This window comes from Urocitellus parryii, chromosome 2, assembly GCF_045843805.1.
Source record: "Urocitellus parryii isolate mUroPar1 chromosome 2, mUroPar1.hap1, whole genome shotgun sequence".
NCBI lineage: Eukaryota > Metazoa > Chordata > Mammalia > Rodentia > Sciuridae > Urocitellus > Urocitellus parryii.
The window spans coordinates 108,882,125-108,902,686 of NC_135532.1; positions in this window are offsets into that span (position 1 = coordinate 108,882,125).

Below are 20,562 nucleotides of genomic sequence, written 5' to 3' on the forward strand. Positions count from 1 at the left end.
ATAAGAACGGATTAAATCTCCCAAACTGGTATTTTAAATCAAATATTTCTGATATTCATTCTGTAAAACAAGTCTATAAGGTTTATTTAAAACTCAACCTCTAAAAGGAGATTTTTATAGGATAAACTTAAATTATAAAAATATTTCCAAGAGAACTTCAAAAAGTGAACTACTATTTAAGCATAGTTTGTATAAAAATTTGCTGTGTAGTACTTTTAAAAATTATCTTCTGGGTTGGGGATGTGGTCAAGCGGTAGCGCTCTCGTCTGGCATGCGTGCGGCCCGGGTTTGATCCTCAGCACCACATACCAACAAAGATGTTGTGTCCGCCAATAACTAAAAAATAAATATTAAAAAATTCTCTCTCTCTTTAAAAAAATTATCTTCCACAACGATGCTGTAAACTTGTTGTTTTAACTAATCATATCAAAATAAAGAATAATTCCATTTGACCAAAGAGAGAAAATCGATAATGAGTTAAAAACAAAGAGATTATAAAGGAGACATAAAACAATGACAAAGCAAGCATATAAGTACCACAAATTCTCAGGGTAATTTGGTCTAATATCAACATGAGATCAAAAAATATTTTTTTTGAGAGAGAGAGAGAGAGAGAGAGAGAGAGAGAATTTTTTTAAATATTTATTTTTTAGTTTTTGGTGGACACAACATCTTTATTTTATTTTTATTTGGTGCTGAGGATCCAACCCAGTGCCCCGCACATGCCAGGCGAGCGCATTACCGCTTGAGCCACATCCTCAGCCCCAAAACATATTTTTATTGTCTAAAAATGTGGCCTCATTTAATTAGAACCAAAAGAAAAAAAGAGAATGAAGGGTGGAGGGGAGGAGATAGTAAAGAATGGAACAAGGGTGGAGGGAAAACAGTAGAAAACTACAGTCCATGGTTTAAAAAAAGTCAAACAAGATTGTTCACTTGTTAACCTCTAAGTGAGCTGGGTGAGTGAAGTGGAAATGTCTCTGCCTCTTTAAGGATCTTGTTCTTTCATTAAGCATTACAGAAATGTAATTTGTTGAGTTTTCCTCTTTGCCTAATATAGACCCAAGTTCACTGCCTCATAAAAGTATATAAAGGTCTTAATTGAAATGGGCTTTAGAAATGCCTTTTGGTAAGTTTAGCTTCCCTGGGACTCAACAAAATCCCAGCTCTCAGTGATGAATGACAAAAGATTACATGGCTACTTCCCTCATTTATTCCAAAATCCCTCATGCAACAAATTCTCCTTTTGGATGCTTTTCTTTCCTTGATATTCTTCATTTTGTATTTCCTTATTTCCCATTTTTTTTAATGAAGGATAGAACCCAGGAGCCTGGGGTTTACTAAGTTGCAGAAGCTGGCCTGAAACTTGTGATCCTCCTGCCTCAGAGTCCATGTCACTGGGATTGCAAGTTTGTATCACCATGCCTGGCTCCATTTCTTTCTTTCAGTGCAAATTACTTTTTCTTTCTGTGGTTTTTGATCAGGAGACATATACATACATGTACACATTCATGCATTCATGCTACCTGCACACACACACACACACACACACACACACACACACACAAAACGTGTATTCCTAAATGATGAATTGCTGAATGCATTCCCTCTCTCCAGTTTTATGAGAATGGAAAAAGAAAAAAGGATTTAAGATTGAAACTATTGTAAAGGAAACATTTCAGACATAGGTAGATAACTAAAATCATGAAAATCATCCAAAGAGGTAACAGAATCCTCCCTGATTGGGTAATTTTTAAAAAATTTAAAATAAAATTTAATGTAAAAGCTACCTGACCCCAAACTCAAACTTTCTCACGTGAAAACACTGAGGCTCATATAATTAGAGCACACAATTTAACTAGTTCACAGGACCTGTTCACAATTGGGCCCAGATGGGTCTACCATCTTTCCTCCCAGCTCTATGCCCTTTCCATAGACAGTAATGTTTCCCATTCAAGTATCTGACCAGAATGCTGAGTTGCCAGCAAAGGTTGGTTACTGATGCAAGTGGAAAATTATTACTTTTCTTCTCCTTGAAGATAAGGTGAATGCAGGGAAATTTTCAAGGTTCTATAAATGTTTTGAATTTAAGTTCAAAGAGCAGCAGCATCTGTCTGATGAACAGGGTGGGGGCGGGGTGGAGTCTCATTTTTCAAGCAGCTCTTTAAATGGATTTATGTACACTATCAAAAAAGGGGCTTGCCAGAAGTCACATCCATTTTCTTTTGATTTTGTTTTGTTTTTAAACTTATTTACTTGTTTGATTTGTGTGTTTGCTCTTGGTTTTATTTCCCACCTGCCAAATGAGGCAGGATGAGTGGTTCAAGATAATAAAAAAGAGTTCCCTACCCCAATCCCATGGATTCGGTTTTGAGCAGTAGGAGATGCCAATGTTTTAAAAGAATTTGCCAAAGTGGTGATCATTTGGGACTTTATGAGACACAGATTGAGGAACAAGTGAGCTGTTCTGGACTGAGTCTAATGCTGCATTAGGGACAATGTTTTGTTTTGTTTTTTCCTAATTTTTTTTTCAAGAAGCAGTTTGACTTCAACAAAGTGCTTATATTTGAAAGGATATGTCTTCACATATGACCCTAAAGTTTTTGTGCATTAGAAGGTTTCAGAGTCTTGGAATCCTACATAAAGGAAATTTCTTAGGGAAGAAAAAGCTCCCATGATGTGGGTAAGTCACACCTCACATCCAGGGTAGTTTGTGGACAGGAGTAAAGGAGGTCAGAGGAGAATAAAAGAAGGACTCTGCCGGATCACATTTGAGACCCACAGAGACTCCCCCCACTGATTGGTCAGGCCCTTGGTGAGGACCCCATAGGGACACAGATGAGGACCACCTAGTAGCATATGGGTATGGGTAGGATAGTCCAAAGCCAGCAGATCCCCAGGAAAGCCTCATTAATTCTTCTTAACCATTAGTGTACAAATCATACTCAAATACACAGTCATACTTTTCATAAGAAAATTACTGACAGAATCAGACATCAGACATGAAGATTTGAACTACTTCTAGGCACAATGTAGCATGCCTATAATCCCAGGGACTCTGGAGACTGAGGCAGAAGGATCATGAGTTCAAGGTTATGTGATAGTAGGAGCAAATATGACTCCATTTTGTTTTATGACTTCATCCTGTAAAACAACCATGCCAAGTAGAAGAGTCATGACTGGGGCAAGATGTTCTTTTCCTTTTGCTATAGAAACCTTTAAGAACATGGAACTACTTAATGGGATATTGTTTCTGTAACTAGGGTAACGGGGCTCTGTTTCTGAAACTGGGGTGACTGGGCTAACTGTGATTGGTTAGGCTTGCCTCCGCTTGACTGCACTGTCCCACTTCTGTAACCTGGCTTGCTTGCATTGGCTAGACCCCCCGAACATCCCTTTTGCGGTTTTCAGGCTTATAAGGAGTGCCCTTGCAATTGTTAGGGGCTGATCAGGGGAACAGCTTTATGTTCTGGTCAGACACCACCCATGTGCTTCAATAAAGGCTTGATTTGATTATACATGAGTGGTCTGGAAGTCAGTTTATGAAACCCTGGGACAGAGGTTTAACTATAACAGTTAGCCTCAGCAACTTAGCCAGGCTCTAAGCAACTAGCAAGACCCAGTCATCTTTCAGTTTCAAAATGAAAAGGGCCAGGGATGCAGCTCAGCATAAAGCGCCCCTGGATTTAATTTGTAGTACCAAAACAGAAATAAAAAAAAAGAAGAATATTTTAACTATTAAGCTACTAGAATATACAAGAAAAAAATGCACTTAGATAACAAGATATACAAAAAGATGTCATCTGTTGTCAAGAACTGTATAATTAAACTGCATAATAAAACCCTAAATTTAGCCTTTGTGGTAGAAAGTTTACTTTCCTGACAACATTACATTTAGAAAAATTTCAACAAAATTCAAAATTGCTGACAGTCTCTCCACAATCAACAATATATCTTCGGTAGGTAGTTATAAAACCAATAGACATATAAATGTTGGTTAAAAAAAAATGCCGATTCAAACTTGCCTTCAGTTTTTTGGGTATCTTTTTCATGCCTTTTATGTCTTCATCTTCAAAATGAATTTCTTTTCCATATTTTAACCTTCAGTTAAAGTCAAGCTTCCAAAAATACAGGGCTTGTGAAACAATTGACTGTAAATATGAATCATTTCTTGAGAAATTTGAGTTAAACAGGAACTCAAATTCTAGAATTAGAATGGAAAGCTAAGCTCACATGTTTGACTCCCTTTTTTCTCCCAAAGGACATAGTTTGTCCAAGATTTTTCCTGTATTAAGTACAACCAGAAGTGTGGATAGAGACATCAGTAAACAGCAGGAAATATTTTCAATCTGAAACTATTCTGCATGTAAGGTAAGATGTAAAAGTGACACCTTCATGAAGAAAGGTCATAGGGGAGAAATACTATGGAATTTTTGTATACCCCTGAATGTTATAGCGTAGCCTCTAATTTTCCTTTCCTAATTTTAACTTAAATGTCAGATATACCGGATACCTTATTTTACTCAATACCTAAATTTGAAGTAATTTAGGCTGAAAGCATTAAAATACCTATTTCTTAAGTAATAATCACATAGCTGACATTTTGACATTTAGCAAATCTGAAAAGAGGAAAAGGCAACCAAGATGGTCTAAGGAGAGAGAAATATCTTAAATTAAACAGAAACATAACTTTAGGAAGCCCGGCCAGAGTACAAAGAGGCTGTACATTGTAACGGAGAGACTCTGTGTGCTAGAATATATATATATATATATATATATATATATATATATATATATATATATACCACCCCTATATCTCTTCAAAATTTATTTTAGAGAAAATTTTCCAACTAAATTAAAAATCAATCATAAGTGGTTGTAATTCCAGAAAATGAGCTGTAAATTTTGGTTAGCGTGCCTGGGAATGACAAGCACATATGAAATAGAGCAGTGGAAAATTTATCAAACAGTTAACAAGAGAAAAAAAATCACAGAATTATGATAAAGAGGAAAAGGTAACCTATAGAAATGAACCCAGATGTGGGGGCAGATGTGAGCACAGTGGATTCATAGGTCCAGCAGAGATGGCTGAAGAGCAGAGAAGACCTTTAGCAGGTCCCAAGGCTGGGACCATTAGAAGTGGATTTGAGGGCAGGGCAGGGTGGGAGAGGGCCATTGCCCCTCAGGAAGAAGGAAGAATCAAGGAAGCTCTGTACCCTCTGCTCCAGGATTTGGAGTTTACATATTAGTCCTGTTTACACCATTGCCGGTGTTTCTTAAATCTTCTCTGCCATTCCTGATCTCTCAGTGACTTACAATCTGTTTCTCCCCTTAATTAGGGTTAATATGTGACCCACACTTAATTTCATTTGTTGTATTTTTCAGGTCTTAAAATTCCGACATTTTATTAACTTTTCAATCCTCTCAAATTTCTCAATCTTGCCATGTAGTTTTAGATACATATGAATATCTTATTTAGATTTTCTTCAGAGAACTCCATTATCTGGGATATCCTGTTTATCTCTTTATTTTTTTTTTTTTGCTTAATTTTCAAATATGATGAACAGAAAATTTGGAGGTACAAGGATGTACAAAAACACATGATCAAGCCAAAGATTTAACACACATTACCAACTATGAGACAATAAACACAATGAAGGCACATTGTGTAGAATACACTTAATAAAAACTAAGGGCAAAGCGTTGTAGTGGCACATGTCTGTAATGCCACCCACTGGAGAAGTTGAGGCAGGAGGATCACAAGTTCAAGGTCAACCTCAGCAACTTAGGGAGACCCTGTCTCAAAATAAAAAATATAAAGGGCTGTGATGTGGTTCAGTGGTTAAGGACCCCTGGGTTCAATTCCCAGTACAAAAACAAACAAACAGACAAAACAAAACAAAACAAAACAAAAAAGCAATGGCCAAGGAAATCTTATAGTTAGGCAAAAAAGAAAAAAAAATACATTTTTAAATTTGTATGAACTTCTTTATGAAGGAAGAATTTACAGAGAAAAAAGAGAACATTTTATGCACATCTCTCATTTTTTCCTAAAGCCAGAGACATTTAAATCAGCAAGGATGTAGAAAATTTGAATAGCAGGATGAAATAATTAGATCTAATAATTATTGTCCTTCACAATTAATTCACTGAAAGAGGTACTATTATTTTCATTTCCTTTATTTATACAGAAAAAAAAAGTGTGGCTTACATAGGTTAAACTAGATAGTTGGGCTAGTGAATGGCTGAAGTAGAATCTGAACCCAGAGCCTGTGTTCTTTCTTGCTACATGATACGACTTTCTGCAGGGACACTTGCAACAATTAGAGGGGAATGGATTTGCTGTGTAACTTCTGGGTATCAAAAAGAATGTCAATTTGCTTTTTAGCCTATACTTGAATTGATTTTTTCAATAACAACTTTGATTTTGAACTCCCTTTTACCATGGGAGTGAGGTGCCTGCTCCATCTACCTGAGCCACTTTTACTTGGGATATCCATGCACAAGATCCTCCACAGAAATAGAAGGAAGGGTTTTACATGGGGAAGCAAAAGGATATTGAACATCTGTAGAAAAAAATATAGCATTCTAGGATGATGTAATTAGTAGGAATAATGAGTAAATCCCCAAGGCAGCAAAAACCAGGCAATATAGCTCAATCACCACAACTGTGAGGGATGCCTAGAAGAATAAAAAGGAGACTGGAAACATTAATCAGAGCAAAATTGCTACCACAGCAACAAATTTGGATTTTGCCCTATAAATTTTGGCTCTCAATTTTTTCATAAATTCAGAGTACTTTTTTCCCTTTAGAAATAATTGTGAGTTCAGTGTGCACATATTGTTAGCATGGCATCTCCTGATTGGGGGATTAGCTTTCCTGCTTTCCACTGGATAAAAATGAGCTGACTTTCTTCTTCTCATTCCAATCTCTGGCATTCAACTACCTCAGTAATCACTCCAGGAATAAACATGTTTCTTTAGTACGCAGAAAGGTCACGATGAGCTTTCCCTATAATCAACTGCTGCCCTTCTCAGCACCAGTGTTCCATGGGTTGTAATCAAACAACAAGCAGGAAAAAAAAAAAAGACGGAGAAAGTAACCCAACTATAGGACAAAAGAAAATAAAATAATTAGATTAATTTCTAAAGCCAATACGTGTTTCAACAAAATTACTTATGGCCACTTGAACCTAAATTCAGTATTACTAGCCTTTTTTTTTCTTTCATCTCAGTTTTTTGTTTAAGGGTTATTTATATATTTAACATATCTGTTGGCACGGAGCTCTGATGAATGTTTACCATTGTTCTCAATGAATCATGTTAAAAAATAACTGCATTCATTGAAGTGCATTGACAGATAGCTTAATACAAGCATTTCCAGTATGTTTACAATGGAGATGCTTTTTCCAGAAATCTGAAATGTATAGAGAGATGGTTCTAGCTCCTAGGAACTTGCCAAAAATCATTTGTTTGGTGTCATTTGCTAATCTAAGCATATGCAATTTTTTAAATTCAAAATCGACTTTCTGTGACATTACTTACTTTTAGAATCAAAAGTCAGCCTTGGTCAGAGGCTTGGTTTCTCAGGAAATTAGATGTTGGCATTCTTGAATGTTGTCATCTTTAATTTTCTAAACTGGAACAGATGTTCTCTGGCTGTAATAGATATGTGTCTACATGAATCTTTCATTTCTAAAAAAAAACAAATTTCCAGAAGCATTTGTCTGCTGCTGAAAACAAAACAAAGCAAAACACTTTTGCCATAATTATTCCTCATAAGCATGAGAATAAAATATTCTTAACAAAAGGAAATTTGTCTGAATAAAGATTTAGTTAAGGTAAATGCAACTGTTGATGTGTTGATTATGGTTAATTTGAGTTGGTAGCTTAAATTGTCACTACTGTATCAGAGATGTTACTCCACAGTCTACATTATTCTACTGATAAAAAGCCCTTGAAGACTATAAGCAAAGTAACAGAAGACACACAGCACAGAGGCTCTGAGGGCACCCGCTGCATTGCCTAGCTGTCAATTCTCTGTACATCCTGTCCCTTTGCTCTCTCTGTTTCAAGGTCCCCCAGGTGCTCTCAGACCATTGCCATGCCCTGCCATCTTCCCCAGCATCCTTATTTCTCTCTCTGCTTCTCTTCTCAACGTGGTCCACTCTACCCTGAATAATGTAGTTAGATTCATTTTCCCCAAATACTGTCTTATTTGAATAAATGTGCACCCCCACACACTCTTTCCAAAAAATGAAAATCATAACTGGCTTAAGAAGCTCAGCACGTGCTTGTAAACGTTTTCTCCCACCTCCTATGCGGACCTGTGCCTCTGGAAAATAACTGCTCTTTTCCAAGGATTCTCCATCCTTCTTCTCTTCTTCTGCCCTTAAACTGGTGTCCTCGCTACATAGCCCATGTCTAGACACACTTCAGATTAAGAAAACAATAACTTCTTGTGGGACCCTTAACCTCATTTTTCCCTGTTCTCGTTGGTCATAGCTTGACAGTAGACATTTTCATGATTTGTAAATATTTGCATAAATATCTCATTAGTAGTAAGCTTTGGGGGAACTCAATTATAATTCCCACAGTGCCATTACGTGTTTTCTATAAATGTACTGAATTATTCAAACATAAAAAAGATGATATTTAATCTATGTATTAAACTAGTGGCAGAAAAGGAATATAAAATTTCGAGCTGTCTCAACTTGAACTTAAATTAACTTTGAAATATTTGCTTTCTGTCCACTGCTTCCTGTGCAGCGGGTGAAGAGTTAACTGAATGAAGGCTGCCTAGAGAAAATGAAACTCAAAAGAAATATTAAGAAATAAAGACAAAAAGACATGAAAATGGAGCAGCAGTAGGATCCGGTGGGATCCAAGCTCTGATGGAGACTGGATCTAACAAAGGAAAGAGAGCATGTGCATTTATCATATAGGTATGAGCATGAAAGTTTTCTAGTGTGAAAAACTTCATGAAATTGAGAAAAATAGCTTAGGGGAGGGGGAGCTTAGCAGTTTACCACCATCCCTTCTACTCTCTTCTACCTCCAGGTATCTGGGATTTGAAATCCAGGCTTTTTGAACTAGTGAATTCCATGACAAGCAGAAATCCTCCCTGACAACAGGAGCAATCTTGCAAATGGGATTTCCCTGGCACTCTCCTACCAGAGGGTTCCCAGAAGTAGCTTCTCCCTGTCCAGGGTTTACAGAGTTCAAAGCAATGATTTATATACTGCTCACGACAGTTTTCCATAATTTTCAGGGAATGCATGGGTTATGTCCATTTTTATAAAACCAGTATTGTCAGAATGAATAGGTTTTAACAGATATGCTAGACAAACTATTTGTTACTATCATAGACCCATGTAATATTTTTGAATATTTTATTCCATTTGTTGTTCCCATTTCAACTGTGTGACTCAGAGAATTTGTTAAATCTAATTTGGTATTTTAGCTCAGATGTAAATTACCAGACACTTTATAAGAGTCTTATTAATATTATCCTAATAATGTAAAAATTAGACATGTGAGTTGTCACATTTAAAACTCTGTTGTTTAGACCCCAACTCAATTTTACTTCCCTTCTCCTCAGCATGTGGAAGCCCAGGTTTTCATTCTTGGGGACACCTTCACCCATCACTTCAGATGCTGGCATAACTAGCTGCAAGAAAGGAACACTGGTAATATTGACCAAAAAGTTTCCAATAGCTAATACTAAAAACATGGCAGAAAAGATCCTTTTGAAGCCATTAAAGCGTTGTCTTAATCCTTTCTGGAAGGAGGCAGGACATAAATGAAATCATCTTACTTCTTTTCTGAGTGAAAGAATATATGCAGATCAGTTTTTCTTCATTAGGAAAGAAAATTTCTTAGCTATTTTCTTGTGAAAGGCTTTATCCTTTTTTTTTTTTTTTTTTTTTTTTTTGCTTACAAAGGCAGTTGGTGGTGTCAACTTTCTCTAGAGCATTCAAATTTTGAAATCCATCTACCTTCCAGCAAACAGGAAATAGGCTGTCATACCTTCATGGCACAAACATAAAAATACAGGTCAGTGAGAAGGCAGAGAATAGTATATTCTGCACAGGCACCAGGAGCTTTGGGGAGGTTCAAGTTCAACTGACTGAACTCTATTCCCTCTTCACCAACACTTCTTCCCAAGAATTGATTACGGTGGCCCTGGGAAACTGCAACCCTCAGAGGAGTCACCCCTGTATTAGGAGTGCGGGCTACCATGGGGACAAGCTTCCTCGCCTTTCAGCTGTACTCAGAAAAATCTGTCTTCCCAACCATGTTCTCAAACTAGAAAAGGTGTGAATGATGAGGCTTAGGAAGGATTTCTTCTAATGCCTGGAGAGCATCATGTATGAAATAAATACTAAAATAACAATAATATGGCAAAGATAAGATAAGGACTTTGGTTAATATTGGAGATACAACACCTTATGATCTGTCTAACAGGAACCAATAACTGTTCATTCATTTCAGACATTTTTATCAAATGCCTATATTTATCAGGCAATATCCTCTGGATAAAACAGAGGGTGTTTCTCCTACCATGTTTCTAAGTATTAGGCAAGAAGGATGCTTCTCCTATGTTAATTCATGAACCTCTTCATCTTCTGGAGCCCCTCTCCACATCTCAAATATTGCCAGATACCTGGGTTTATAACCTGCTTCAACTTTTCTCTGACATCTCAATAATGAACTTTTGCTGCTTCCTAAGTCCTAAGGTTTCTATTGTCCCTGAAAATAAATGACACAGAGTTGTATATTCCCAGGTGAGGACACTGATTCTTGAAACTAAATTTTAAGACTGAATGCATAATGCTGATTACATGTACACATTTTTATTTGTGCTCTTTTCAAAGCAGAGAACTTAGAATGAGCTTATTTCAACTTTTAGTAGTCTCTGTGACAATAGTTTCTTATTTTGTCCTTTTCAATATTTAGTTGTCTTATTTCTTTTATATGATGATCCAACATTCGTTCCATTTTTCTTAGATTACAGATGTCTTCTTTCTATGCCCTATCTGACATACCAGTGAAAATGAGAAGAATGATTTCCAGGTCAAAAAATGTGATCATTTATGTTTGACGCTCACCTGCCAATCACACAGCTTCAGTAACTAAAATGTATTCCAAACCACTTTCACTTTTCCTAAACATTTAAGGTTAAAGCAGTCAGATTCAACTTTAAAGTGAGCTTCAGCATTAAAACTGTCCACATTGCTAATTATTATTGCAATTCGTATTTTTCAAGAAGAATTCTACACAATTTTAATTGTAACTTTTGTGGGAATATGTGAAATAAAAGTGATCAAGGACAAAAGTACAATATAAGTGGACTGTAGACGAACTTTCAGCTCTCAACCAAACCCCCCCCCAAAAAAAAATATGGAGGTAAGGAGATCACTAAAAATAGAAACCTAGGAGTAACATTTATATGGTAAGTAGTTGCTTTTTTAATGCATAAATTCATTATAGTTATGATTTCAATATTAGATGTCCTCCTAAAGTACATGTGTGAGAGACAATGCAAGAAAGCCAAGGTGAATGTTTGGGCTATGAAAACCTTAACCTAATCAGTGCATGAATCCCCTGATAGAGATTAGCTGGGTGGTAACTGTAGGCAGACAGGGTGTGGACAGAGGAGATGGTTCATTGGTGGTGTGCTTTGGGTTTTTTATTTTGGTGAGGAAAGTCAGGCCACATCTACCTTAGATACGTTGTAAACTAAATTTGCTACTAGAGGTCATTAAAATTGTTTAAACTAAGACCCAAAACACAATAAATGCATTCTTATTATGGCTAACATATCTCAGAATAGATATGTCTCTTCCTGCTACCAGACCCTCAACTATGGATCAGAATTATATATCCTTATCTGGTGCATGTCTGTAATCCCAGTGCCTTGAAAGGCTGAGGCAGGAAGATCACAAGTTTGAGGCCAGCCTCAGCCATTCAGTGAGACCTTCAGCAATTTAGTGAGAACTTGTCCCAAAATAAATAGAGAGATAGATAGATAGACAGACAGACAGATAGGCATGGGAATGTACCTTAGTGGTAGAGCATCCTTGGGTTTAATTCTCAATGTAAAACAAAGAAAAGAAAAAGAAAACAAAGAAAGAAACATATATCCTCATAATCTCACTTTGATTTTTTTTCCTTATTCACTCAAAAAAATCTTTGAGATTCATGCAAGTGTTTCTAATCTGTTTCCACCCTACTAATTCCCAAGATTTTATAATCTGTTCTCTTACCTGGATGATACTTAATATTTGAACCCTAAAGCACCCTGATATTAACACTCTTCTTCTATTCAGGAGTCAGCCAACACACTTTTATTTTTGTCTTTCCACCAGTCTCTTTTCTTGAAACGCACCAGTTCAGCTGCGTATAAGGTTGTTTCTTATATTAACATGTTTGTATTTACATACATATAAACATTTTTTGTATTTAGCTAGGCTTCTATTGATAAAAATAGAGTTTGATAATCTTAAATAAGCTTTTTTCTGCGTGCTCCTTTCTCCCTTACTCTCATCTGCTGAGGTGTCAGAGTCAATTGGTTGAAATGAATATCACCACACAGGTAATAATTCAGATAAAATTTTGTTTTTACCTCATAATTTTACAGGCTTCACTTTGTTTTATTGCAAAGTTATATTGTATTTATAATATTTAATTTAAAAACAAAATCTAGATGAACATTGAACATTTAAAATACTTTATTCAGAGTAATCCCTTATGTTATACAAATTCCAGTATACTATAATGATAACACCAATGGTAACAACTTCAAATGAAAATGATGAAGTTAAATTTAAAATGATGATTCTAAGTACTTGAGTTTTCAAATACTATCATACACTTAAGCACCAAAATTACTTCCAATAATTTTCAGTGAATTATTTACAGTAAATTATACATTATATAGTGAAGTCCTCCAGTCTTCCAAGTATGTACATCTTTTTAAAAAAATATGTATTGTCAACAAATTTTTGGATAAGTGGATATATAGGCACATATGTATGTATTTGTGTGTGTGTTTACATATATATATATATGCTGTGTTTATATACACATATATATTTCTATATAATTATGTATATGTAATTGTGTTTGTGTGTATATGCATGTGTATATATATTTGTATATATACACATATGTACACACATAAATATCATTTCTTTCATTGTCAGGTGATTGACAATCATATTATTTTATTATTATTGGGCCATATTATAATCTTATAGATTGCAACCCTTTAAGAGAAATTAGATAATTTGAGCTTGTGAGAATTATGAATAAGCAATAGTAAATATTTTTACTGAGAAAAAGTTTTCAGTTGAGTATAATGCGCAAGTTTCTTGCATTGTATAGGTGAACATCTTCTCTGTTACATAAGTCCTTCTTATTCATATTGTAGTTATTTAAAAAAATTATATTGTAGGAGAATTCTATTTTCTCCAAGTTTTTTAAATTCAATAGCAATTTCAATTCAGTGTGCTTCCTCATACATCAAGTAGCATACAAGAAAAAAAAGAGAACCAGTGATTACACTAGAAACTTTTAACTCTTGGTTTTGTTTATCTTTACCAAAATTTGTTGCCCAAATGAAAAATATCCCTTAAAGCTTAGAAGACATGTGTTTTGATAGAAGCCAGGAGAAGATGGAAGTATGTACTTCCCTTCCTGTAATAATTCAGACTAAAATTTTGTTTTTACCTCATAATTTTTGTATGTTTCACTTTGTTTTATTGCAAAGTTATATCATATTTATAATATTTCCCTTAAAAATACATCTAGATAAACATTGAACACTTAAAATACTTTATTCAGAGTAATCCCTTAAGTTATACAAATTCTAATATTCTATAATTATTACATTGATGGAAGCAAAATCTTTACACAAAACTTAATAAAATGGCTTTTTTTGTCTTTTGTTATATTATAATGAAGGGAAAAAATTCTATGAGAATTTCACAAGACATTCTTTGGAGAGGAGACATTTTCCCCATTTCAATTCCAAGATATTAGAACAATTCATTTTTTTCCATGAAAACAAAACATGCTTTAATGCACTTAAGAATTATCTATAACAAAAACTAATTGCAGAGTATAGGAATATAATAAAAATGAAGTTATGGTTAAAAAAATAAAGATAAGGAGCATTTGGAGTTGCTGAAGATATTATTTAGCTATGTAGAAGAAGAATGTTGTTCTGAAGAGTGGAATGTTTGCACATGAAATCCAGGCCTTGACGTCTTACAAGTTTATAGTTGAAAAACTGTCAAGAAGAGAAAGCCCAGTTTTATGTACATTTCATTTTAGATATCACAAATTTTATCCATTTTTATGAGGTGTGCTTCATAAAGTTTATCTTTTCATAACATTTAAAGCTCTCAATATAACTTTTCCTTGACTCATACACAGATAATAAAATTATACTTAAAAATATCTCCTCTTCATCTCTCTCCAGAAAATCATGCTGGGGAAAGAGATGAAAGGATTTTACAAAATAGTCCAGGGATTGTGTCAAAATTCAGAATCAAAGAGATGCATACCTATTTGCCAAGCAATGTTTTTCTAAGACATCCCAACCAATTTCCAAGTGGGAGTAATTATTATACATAGCTCAGAATTATAGCAAGCATTTAATTTTTTTTAATTGTTAAAGGTTTTTGGTTATTCTGTACCACAACTCATAAGAAAAAATACAGTCAGTAGATAAAAGCAGTCATTTTAAAACCCTAAATTTTATCTTTTCAAGTTTTCAATTAATATTATAACCTCAAAAAAATCATATCTAACAACCTACAAATTAACAGTAGGAAAACTGGAAGAAATATTTTAAACAGAGTTATTCAAGAAACTCCCCATCAATTAGTTGCAGAGTCTCCAATTTAGTCTTGATCCACTGGCTCAAAAATCTATATATTTTGCTAGGCTACCACTGTTCCACTTGAGCCGGATGAATGAGGAAATGGTCTTGTTTTACACACAATATTTTTCACTATCATTTTTATTATGTCCAATCAATATTTTTGTCAACATTTAGTTTTTTATCAAATAATTCTCCTAAAGTGTTCTATGTTCCACAATGAATCAAACTAGGAAAAAACTATCAAACTTTTAAATTTTATCTTAATTATAACAATGTCATGGCATTTATTTTCATGTGGTAATAAGGGTCATGAAAACAATATGAACAAATATTCTAGTACTGTACTCCCAGAAGAAGCCACCTCAGAAGAAGAAAGTGTTGCCTTCTCCTCAATTTCTCACTGCAAGGATTATTTCTGGCTGGAGTTACTTTACAATAGAGTAAGCAGAGTATTGTCTCGTTTTAGTATGAACCCTCCCAGCTGTTTTCCTGACTCTTGTTTTTTTTTTAATGAATCCCTTATGCATCATCTGATATGAGGTTTGCATATTCATCAAAACCAATAACACAGCCCTCAATCAGCAGATTCACTTGCTATTAGAGTCTCACAAGAATCCGGGATCTGAAGAGGTGGTTTATGTGCTACACCATCACCTCCTGCACTATTTGGCCCTGGCCACAACACACCTTGGTGGAATCTCACATGAAGACCACACAGATCAGCAGGCTTCCTCAGAAAGCAAGCTCTGAATTAAGGACCTGAAGAGACAACATTTTCATTTTTAAATAACTGGATTAGGAGAGAAGATGAGAACATTATTAAAGAGTACAAAAGTGAAAATTTGCCCTCTAGGTTTCTAAGCATCTGCTTAAGAGAAAAAAAAAAAGCCATAAATACAAACATAGTTGTTGATAGTAATATAATTTAATGAGGAGTCCTTTATTCCTATGGGGTCTGAAACATTTTGGAGAAGAGAAATACAAAGGTTGGATAAATCATGAAAAATTTTAAATAAGATCTATAAAGAAATGAGTCAAAGAGGGCAGATGAAGAGTATTCATGACAAGAGCTCTAGACAGATGCCAACAGATGAAGAAGATGAAGAGCAGAGCCTTGTGGGTTCATAGAGTGAGAAAAATGACATTCTCTGAGGACCCAGGATGGCAATTTTCTCTCCTATGTCCTCTGGGAGTGTAACTTGGTGGTCTTGTATCCACTGGTATTGATCATTTGCCAAATATTATCAAAGATGTTTTTAAATTCTATCCCGAAATGAAGTGGGGCCAGATAGGGATTTCTACTTGCTATTTTTTAAAAATTTTTTTCTGATCACCATTCTTACATGTTCGAAACTATCTCATTTATTGCACTATTCAAATACTCTTCTTTGTCCTCAAAGAATGAACTGATTACATTCTTTACATAAGCAATAGGTATAAAGATTTAAGAAAGTAGTAAAGGTAATAGATTGGTTTTGGTTTGGAGAGGTGGTTTTGTTTTGAATTTAATGTGGAGAATATTTCCCAGGTATGAAGAAAAGTATAACAGAATTTGAGCAGATGATTTGTTTATCATATATGTCTTAACATAATAAAACATATAAATTACACAAAAATATGAAGCAAGCATTCATTATGAGTAATTAATGTAATAAACACGTAAGGAGTACCAACTATCTGTTGGGCATTGTTCTGGTTTGGATATAAGGAGTCCCCCAGAAGCTTCTGTTAATGCAAGAATATTTAGAGGTAAAATAATCATATCATGAGATAATGTGTATGGGGTAGCCAATTGTCTTCTACTCTGCCTAAATTTCTTGAAGTGAAGAAATTCCTCAGATTTTTGTTTTCAATGCTGGGAATCAAACCCAGGGCTTTACAAAGCCATGCAAGCATTCTTCCATAAAGTCACACTTCCAGCCTCTTCTTCATTGTCAAAATTACATGGAAGCATCTAATGACACCATTTGGTAAACAACAACAACAACAACAACAACAACATATTCTCAGTATCTTAGTGAAATAAAAGTTTATTTCTATGGAGTCTGCTTTGTATTAAGGCAATGTTCCGGGTCCTCTGTCCTCTGTGCAGGTTCCTCATCACTAGACGATGCTTCAAGCTTGTGGTATTTATCTCTGGCTCTGGCTGGCCAAGATCATGGTGGCAAAGACGACAGTGTGGAAAAGCAAAAAGCCACACTGAAACACTTCTTCCCAGGAGTTGGCTAATATATAATTTTCAAGTATGACTTTACCAGATTTCAAAGGCATTTTGTCCAAAAGAAATGGAGAACAGGAAAAACAAGTGGATATGGGAACTCTTCAGAAAATTCAGTATTATCTAAGACATTTGATGGGGAATATTTTAAGATCACATTTCTAAAGTAGCTACGACTTCTTTTTTTACCTAACATTATGAAATCAAACCCAATATATGTTATGTTTAGATTTAGAACTATTCACTAATTTAATCAAGCACATTTTTGAGCATTACCTAAGGGTCAACCAGTAGTAAATCCCATGGAGGACTGAGCCTCTGTACAGTCTTAACGTCTCTTTTTCCTAAATTTCAATCACCCTCCGAATTCCTGTTTGGGTCCTCATATCACAATAATAAAGAGTGTGAATTGGGGGTTTAGAAAAGCTTGGGTATGATTACTAGTATTACCCTTTAACCTAGTCAAAACACTTCGTAGCTTGCTTAAATTTGCTGGGCCTCAAAGTCGTTATCTGTGCAATGAGGATAATTATGATAAATAATTCATGAAATTGTATTCAGTAGAGGAAAATATAAAACAGAACTTCAGAGATGAGGTTGGTTCAATGCCTGCTTTCTTTCAGTTACTATGTGAGAGCAATGCAATAGGCATTAGTGTCTAATAAGTTTTAGCTCCAATTTTTCAGGGAGATCTTTTTTTAATGATTTCTACTATTTCAGAAGAACTGCTCCTGTTGGTTATAAGCCAAAATTGTCTTCTTCTTCCACTATCAGCACACCTGAAATCTGAAATCTGAGAGGGGAAAAAACATGAAGAGATTCTGTGCTTATTAATATGGTCATTCATAAAATATTTTTTTCAAATTTAAAATGAAAGTGCTACCTAGGTAATAAATATTCATGTGTAAATGTCTAGTGAGTGTCATCTAGAATATAATAGTATCAATAGTCCTATACACTGTTGCTGGTCACCATCCCTAAAGACGCAGTCTCAGATATCATCATCCCAGATGCTGAAATCTTAAAAACTGAAATCTGAAAACCGCAATTTCCTATGAGAAAAAAAAAAAGGTATATAAAGCAAGTCAAAAACCAAATTCTGGGGAAAGGGTTGGCCAGGCCATACAGCAAAGACAAAAACTCCAGTTTTAATGTTTGTCATTTGCCTGCACTAGAATTGTGCTTGCTTTTAGAAACGTTAAAACTTATTCAGTGGATTAAAAGACATCCTCTTTGTACATCGGCACTTGTGAAAGATAAAATTTCTCTGGATCTCAACTCTCTGGGAGATCACATATGTGGTGGTGACCTGTCCTGGGTTTTGAATGGTCTCACGGGAAGAGTATTTGTTGCATATTTTAAATGACCACATTTATGAAGCTGGGTGAACATGATAACCAGCCATTGATGTGCTCATACATTTTGCTTTATGCAGTCTTTCTTTGTGACTATGGTTCATCTGCTCCAAATTGTTATACTCATGCAACTGTAATGAAAATACCTGAGTGCTTATGCTTACAAGAATATGTATGTTATTATTCCTTATTTTATTGGGTAAAATGGCCTATAAGTATTCTTTCATGTTTATATTTCTCAAATGAATCCTCTATCAATATACAAGTAAATATCTTCTAAAAATTTTTAGACTAGTTTTTTCCAGAATCATATTTTTGGAATTTGATCTTGTGAGGTTTTAGACTTTAAGCTAAAATTTTGATCTTCTGCAATTTCACCCATCAGGATTTTGATATTCAGGATGAGGTCTCAAATTTGAAGCCAAACTCCCTTTAGATATTTATTCATATACTACCTTGTGGTTCCAATTTTTTTTTCAAATTTGCTAACCTGTTATTTAAAATGTAATGTTATGAAAAGCTAAAGTTAGCAAACAGTGTCATTTTTTCCAACAACATAAAATGGGTACATAAAAATGTAAAGCGAATTTAATTCATTTGCTAGTCAATAGAAGACTGTTTTTTAGAATTAGACTTTCAGTATAATCTCTCTGCATTTAGACTGTGCTGGCTCTGAAGGACCCTAAAATCCATATCTGGTAATATGAAATAAACTAATTTACCTAGATAATACTAATAGTTCCCTTCATATGTCACTGCCTGATTTCAGAAGGCTAGCCTCCATTTCCACCCCCACTCCCAAGTTCAGAGACTACTGAACTGAATAGGAACTAAAAACGTCACAATTTTAATTTCCAATTAATGGAAAATAATAACTTCTACCTAATGTACTGTTAGAAAGAAACTAGTCAGGATATTGCCTTTTTTAAAATTAAACTATATTATGGCTAAAATAATTACATATATTTTAATATCTCTAGCCTACCTGCAGTAAGTCTGTAAACCAGCTATTTCCTATGATGTTGTTCAGATACTAAATTGCAGAGGATTTATAATCTTATTCAACTCACCTGGATTTTAAAAACTCATGCCTCAGTAAACTGCCTAAGAGCAAAGTGAAACTCCCTAATTCCAGAAGCATTTAAACATTACACTAAGATGGATAAGAATCAGAGTGTGCAAGAGAATATGCAGGTTTATTCAAATAAATCAAGAATATTTTCACACATATTTTAAACCTAATAATTGAGTTCCCATCCAAACTCAATAAACCATGTTATGACTACTGAGCTGAATTCTAACATTATCACTGCTTCCACAAATAAATCCAATCCATCAGTAGCAAATGAGACCTAAAAGCAAGGAGAAAAGAACTTACCGGGAAATTTTTAAATAGGTCAACCTTCCTATAATGACTGGAAAATACTGAATTGAATAATCTGCCACTTCTCATTAGACACCAGAGTTTAGAAATAACCAAGAGACTTTATGAAGGGCAGACTATTCAGATTTGTGTGTTTCCTTGTGCTTGTTCAAGAAACTAGAAAATTTTTCTCTAAAAGCAGAAATAGCAGTGAACATTCAGTAGATACATCACACAATTTTAATTATTTCCACAAACCCCAGATGTTTACCTGTTCACCCTCAGAGCAGAGTACACAGAGGCATTGTGTAGTGCAGCTTGGCCTTGGATGTGAAGTGTTCTAGTGTGGCTGCTCACAAACATACATAGACACATTTTTGGCAAGCTTAGCTTGTCTAATATCTCAATGCAATTCTAAAAGTGACTTTAATTTGTGTTTACTGTGTATTTACTTACCTTTTCAAATTAAATATGTCAAAAATTATTTAATATTTTCCTGAAGACAGAGGTTATGGATTATAAACAACTGCTGCACTGAATTGGTACCCACATCGTAAGGTGTTAGCCCATCACTTACAGCTTTTCATTTAGTTCTCTCCATGTAAAATTAATCATTGTGTCAGTGTATGATTCTACCTTTTTACCATTCTCTGATTCTTGAGATTATTGCTTATTTTTTTCTTTCACTTTTCCCTTAATCTTATGGACTCTTCTTGTTCTCTTTGCTCATTTC